We start from the raw sequence: 7,094 nt of genomic DNA on the forward strand, positions 1-7,094 counted from the left end.
CACAAGGCTGGCTCTGCATCAGATCCCAGTGACACATCTGGTGGGATCAGGGAAGTAAGTACCAGAGGGCAGCCCAGTCATCATGATATGCCCCTGTAACCAATGCCATGCCCACAGGGAAGTTAAAAAACTGACTGGTAGTCTTCATTTCACTAACGACCAGGAAGTAACAGTTGGAATACTTCCAACAAACTGATCAACTATCTTGTTCACTGTGGTGAAAACAAATAGATCTGCAAAGTTCATCTAATTTCTGTGACTAGCAAGATCAGCAGACTAACCAAATAACAGAAAGGAAGCCAAGATATTCAACAGTGAAATGGACACCAGACCAGTGTTACATGCAAAAATCCAGGAAGTCAACACCAAGAGCACAACTGCAGAAGAATTATGCCATGAGAATGAGGAGAAGAATTAAGTGATGTTTTTAAAACTGCATAGGTGAAGACTTAAACAGACATATTCAGCAAGTACACAAAATGACCAAAGCCAAACTGCTGGCATTAAGTATTTGACTAAGTATTTGTTTTGTGGAAGAATACAGATGGATTGGAACAAGACCCAAAAAGCACTTGCAATCAAACTACATTTATTCATTTATTTAATCTATCCACCTTTGTTGCTTTTACGCTTTGGCCTACGGTTTGGATACATCTGGCTGCAATGAGGGATCGGTTGTGAAAACATTTTCATTTCTTTGTTTAAACATCTGACAGATATTTACCTCCAAGAATGAACTACTGTTGTATATAATTTCTACCACAAATGACAAAATGTGACAACATGCATAAAGCAAGGAACCAAGGAATTCATCTCTTTTACACAATGAAAATACAAAACAATTTCATAGATGGTGCAGAAACAGTAATACCTTCTGTCAGCTGAGAAAGACGACTGAAAATCTGTATCTTTTTTGGAAATCTTACTTTCTTGCATGCAAGGCTTGTTCATGTTTTCATTTTCTATAATATTCAATTTATATTGTTCTTTTTGTTTCAAGAGACCGGAGGCCTACTGAAATATTTGCAGTTTTTTTCCAGTTTAAAGTTACGCAATTGCATGCATGTGACTGACTGGTGTGAAAGCGCTTTGACTTGTCTCTGCACAAGATTTTGCGCTATATAATTACTAATTATTATTATCATAGCCCAGACAACCGCACAGAGCCATATCAGGGCTGATATTTAACAGTGGGAAACCTTGCAAAGGAAAAAAAAAGGCAAAAGTACAGTAATATTCCTGCAACTTGTGCAAATAATCAAAAAAGCATACATTTGAATGCACAAATGTTGTCAAATAAGACATGAAGATCACAGCTTATTCAAATGAGTTGAAGTGTTGTAGACCAAATCTGCACCACAGCTGAGTCTCTCTTGCATGAATTCTAGTCCTGGTTGGGTTGTACAGGGTTGTATAATTTTACAGCCCTGATTTCTCTGATGAACACAAAAGAAATTAAAATAAAAAAGAAGGAAAAAGAAATAGCAAAACATTGCGAAGATAATCTGCAAAGGTTCCTGCAACGTATCCTTCCAGATCGTTCCAGAAACAGAAAGTGTTGACATTTGATTCACAGTTAAAGATCATCCATCTTGCAAAACAGCTTAAAAAAGAAAAAAAAAAATCTTATCTCCAGTTGGCTTCCGATGCCTGCATGTCGGCCACTGCTTGCTCCTGTCCACTGCTGTAATACTACGTGAGTGTGGGTGTGAAACTGACTAAAAAGTGACCAACAATGGGAAAGATGATGACGCTGTCATCGCTGGATTCTGGAAAATATTGCACATATCGGAAATTTCCGATTTCAGCAGCCTGGGACATAATTTTTATACTGTTGCTCATCAGTCATTTTCGGTTTTAGTATCCTAAATATTGCTCATGCCGATAACTCCCTATCTTATCTCCACAAATTTGCACATATCGGTAATTCCATATTTTACTAACCTGCCATCCTTCTGGGGCTTTTTCCTCATATCGGTAATTCCCTTTCTTAGTGTCCTCAACGATAGAACCGGATTATTGCTAATATCGGGCATTCCCAATGTTAGTACACAACAGTCTGGGACTGACCTTTAAAGCAATGCTCGCTGGAATCGATTATTTTCATATTTTAATATCCAAAATTCTCTGACATTCGAAAAGAAATGGTCATGTATTTTTCAGTGCAGCCTAGATGATGCGTGTAATCCATCGGTCTGATTCAGAGTTGGGTTTAGTGACTTCTTTCCGTTACACGACCAACATCGACTTGCCGATGACTCGTGGTTCATGCATGCTGGGTATTTTCGTGTCTCCACACCGAACACTGACATGGGTTACAGGATCTTTAACGTGCGTATTTGATCTTCTGCGTGCGTATACACACGAAGGGTGTTCAGGCACCAGCAGGTCTGCGCATATGTTGACCTGGGAGATCGGAAAAATCTCCACCCTTTACCCATCAGCGCCGTTACCGTGATTCGAACCCGGGACCCCGCTGATTGAAAGTCCAACGCTTAAACCACTCGGCTATTGCGCCCGACGCAAACCGCCCCAAACCATGAACACGAACACAATTGCCGACATTAACCATCATGGTTTTTTGGTGTGTGTTTTTTTTTTCTGTTCGGGGGCGTGCACGGGGGTCGGATTTGGAAGGGATGGATAGCTATTAAGAGTTCAGTTTCTCAAGAAGGCGTCACTGCGTTCGGACGAATCCATATACGCTACACTGTCTGCTAAGCAGACGCTTGACCAGCAGCGTAACCCTACACGCTTAGTCAGCAAGCCATGATTGAATGGAAGATTATGAGGAATTTTAATCCAGACATTTTTTTGTTTGTTTGTTTCGTTTGTTTTTGTTGTTTGTTATAACTTAGACAATATCAATGCAGGCAAGAATTCTTTTGATAAAACAAGGAATATTGAGGCAAAATTTTATTTAAGGCACTGAACATCCGTAAGTTCAGTTTTAATAATCAAGCACTGAAACAATCTGAACACAAGTGACAGAATAATCAAACTGATGATTGTGGTCGCTAACAAGGTAGAAGTAGAGGAATACTAACACTGAAAATGCACAAAGTCTTTTGACAAGTAGGATTTTATTTTCATTGACGATAAAAGGAAATTAGAGTAGGCATGCAAAGCAAACCAATAAGAAATCATGTAACAAGAAGGTGTGTGAAAGGACTGAGATGTCCAGAACATTAGCCCCAACTACTACTACTACTATTACTTAGATGGAAGCATGCAAGAACAATGTGGATTGTTGCCCTGTACAGGGATTACCACAGGAGTATAGACAAGACAACAATAACCCTAGAGTCCACAACCGCAGAAAATGGGTCACACCTTCTACAGAGTTCAATATCACTTCAACCTTTCTCGAAAATTGTCCCTGAGTTTAGCGTATAACAATAACAGTTTGGCAATATCTACATTTCTTTCCCTGTATGTTCCAATTAAATGACGGAATCACAATCTTCAGACTGCGAACTGGACACTGTCAGCTTCTCTCCCATCTCTACCATCTGAAGATATCACATACTGACCAGTGCCCTTGTGACACAGGCCAACAGACCCCCTCCCATATCCTGCAGTCCTGCCCCACCTTCAATGCTCTGAGACGCCAGGCATGGCCCAGCCTGGTGGAGCTCCAGAAGAAACTTTGGGAACTGGCAGGGTCCCTGCGACGGACCACGGACTTTGCAGTCCTAACCGGACTGGAAATCTAGCATCGCCAGGGAATGCAGGAGAAGAAGAAATGATGGAAAAGGTTATGAAATCGTTAATAACATTGTATTATATACTATGCATTATTTCCCCTCCACTTTTTGACTGGCCTACTTTTCGTCATTCGAGAGGTGAATATATTACAATGTTATTAACCATTCACAACACTTTCTGTCTTCAGAACTAAACTGAATGGAAAGAACACAGTGAAAGAAATGTGGACTGCCAGCAATTTACTCTCTTGGGAAATGCAGATAAGTGGAGTTTTAATGACTTATCGGCTGTTGCCTTTGTATACACACTAAATCTGAGATGTTTTTGTTAAGGTTAACATAGCACCAACATCAGCGTCTGATTGGCTAAATGTTCACAATGATATTTCCTGCTGCCATGCTGACTTTGTCGTCTGCTATCTTTCTTCCTTTCCGCTGGACCAAATGCCAATGTCCGAAGACTTTGAACAGTCCCAGCCACTTTCTTTCAACATGTGTGGTTACAGTGACCAGTGGAGGTCTATGCTCAGCTGTGGTTACAGTGACCAGTGGAGGTCTGTGTTTTGCTCGAGTTACAGTGACCAGTGGAGGTCTGTGCTATGATTACAGTAACCAGTGAGGGTCTGTGCTGTGGTTGACCAGTGGAGGTCTGTGCTTTGCCGTGGTTACAGTAACCAGTGGAGGTCTGTGCTTTGCTGTGGTTACAGTGACCAGTGGAAGTCTGTGCTGTGATTACAGCGACCAGTGGGGGTCTGTGCTGTGGTTGACCAGTGGAGGTCTGTGCTGTGGTTGACCAGTGGGGGTCTGTGCTGTGCTTTTAGACTGCGCTGGTTGTGGCCTTATGTTTGCTTGGGAAAAGAAAGTTTCCTGGATTGGAGCTGATTGAAGGATTTTTGAAACCAACATTGTGTGGACAGTTTTAGACACACAGACAAACAGACAGATAGATATCTAATAGATAGATCATTGATATACACACTCTTTTTTTTTCGAAGTGTATTGAGTTTCTTAGCATATTAAAAAAACAAAAACAAAAACACGTATTATAATAATATACTGATTAAATATGTTTATATTGAACTGTTTATTTCCGAAGTGTGTGTTGTGTTGTCTGGGCATTATAACTGTGTTGGGTAGGAGGTTCTTGTCCATCGGTCTTATTGGCTGTAGAGCGTGTACAGCCACTCCCATAAACAAAATCTTTGTTCAAACTTCATGGCTAAAGTCAAACTGGTAATATGCACATAGTGACATACACAGATAAACAAACATTCCTACCTGTTTGAAGGTCTGTGAGTGAACTACTTCTGTAAAATTCCACACCTCTTCCCAGAACTTGTCATAATGATCACATGACCAGCGATGAAACTCTTGATAAGTTTCTGGAAAATAAAGTAGAACTTTTTTCTTATTCCTTAAATCTAAACAGAAACTGTCTGCATATAATCATACCTAGCATGTTATCATACACACTACGGCCACTCCAACTCCAAGCATGTTCTTGCTCTGTCAAATTACCCCACACTGACAAACTGATGACATGGAAAAATAGATGGAGGACAAAGACCACTGTTACATGCTGCACACACACACACACACACACACACACACACACACACACAAGCCAATGACAATGTGAATGCCGGCTCAAGACCAGTCTCATACCCGTGTAACATCAACAATATTTGCATAACTCACTATACAAAACTACCAAATGTCATCTGTGGAATATCCAGTGACAAATTCCTCACATTTCCAAAACTCAACTCTGGGTAGAAGCAGATAACAGGCCGAAACCACCCACCTCTACTGAGTCTTGAATGCATGTCCTCCTAGTTGTCAGTCTGCGATGCTAACCAGTTCACCACAGCTGATGGCAGTGTGTTTTAGAGTCAGAGAAAGAAATGTGTGTGTGTGTGTGTGTGTGTGTGTGTGTGTGTGTGTGTGTGTGTGTGTGTGTGCATGTCATTATGTGTTTGTGTGTATACTATTTCTATATATATGATATATACACTAATACAGACTATGAGTCGTATGATCATGAGGTTGAAAAGACCAATACAAGTCTTTACCAGATAAAAACTGTGCAAAATATCCAACATTATGCAATATTTACATAACATATGCTTATCTTGTAGTCCACTTGTTCTTCTGGATTTCAAAATATTTCTATAACCACCTGTATGCTTCAGTTGGCCTAAGCTGGGCCCAGTTGGTCTGGGTGTTTGCTTTTATTTGTCTTGATTTTGTATTAAAATTATGAATATTCAATCACATAGTTCAGAAACCAAACATGTTGGACTTCTAAGGTTAAAACTGTGTGTGTGTGTGTGTGTGTGTGTGTATACGACAAATACTAATCAAAATGAGGTCTTGTCCTTGAAGGTTGTAATCCATAGTAATACTTTAAAGTTAACAGAAGTATGAATTCATGTATGCACATTTATACGGTGCAATAAATTCATGGACTGGACAGTGCACAGACAAAGGCCATTTTGTCAACATCATAGGGTCATGTCAAAAGGACCATTTTCCACATCCTAACAAAGCTTAACAGCTGCAGTCAATAGTCAATTTCCCACTGCTACAGAACAATGAATGACAAACCTTGTAACAAAGCTTGACAGTTGCACTCAATTTCCCAAGCTATAGAACAATGACTAACCTTCGCCCCCATCCCAGTTTGAACTGAAAAAGTCCACTGTATTGTTTTCACAGAGCTGCAGCCTGTGACTATGGACTTCAATCTATTATTTTTGGTGCTGGAGACTATGTTTCACACACTTGGTGGTGAAAGAGTTACATGTATGCATATTTTCATATCTATTATCATGCAGTAAATTTATTGAAAATATGAATACATGGATGCACATTCATATGGTGCACATTCATATGGTGCAGAAACAACGATGAAAAAGTCATGAACTATCTTGTTACCCCTGTCATCGCATGCTTGTGTACACATGCACATAATAAATAATGCAAAAATATCTTTTCACACATGAACACAGAAACTTAATTTTGAAAAAAAAAACAAAAAAAACAATAACTCGACTTTTCACTTCAGTTTCTCAAGGAGGCATCACCGCATAACCCGACACGCTAGTCAGACCTTGAATGCATGCATACATATTTGTGTATCAGTGTGGACTTCTTCCACAGAATTTCACCAGAAGACAACACTCTTATTGCCATGGGTTCTTTTTCAGTGTGCCATGTGTGTGTTGCATACAGGACTTCAGTTTCTCAACTCATCTGTATGACTAGACACTCAGTTTGATTTTCCAAACTTGAAAGAAAGGGCAAGACCAGGAATTGAACCCAGACCCTCACAGACACTGTACTGGCATATAAGCAACTTAACTGTTCTGCCACCTTCCTCCAATC

This window comes from Babylonia areolata, chromosome 29 (genome assembly GCF_041734735.1).
Source record: "Babylonia areolata isolate BAREFJ2019XMU chromosome 29, ASM4173473v1, whole genome shotgun sequence".
NCBI lineage: Eukaryota > Metazoa > Mollusca > Gastropoda > Neogastropoda > Buccinidae > Babylonia > Babylonia areolata.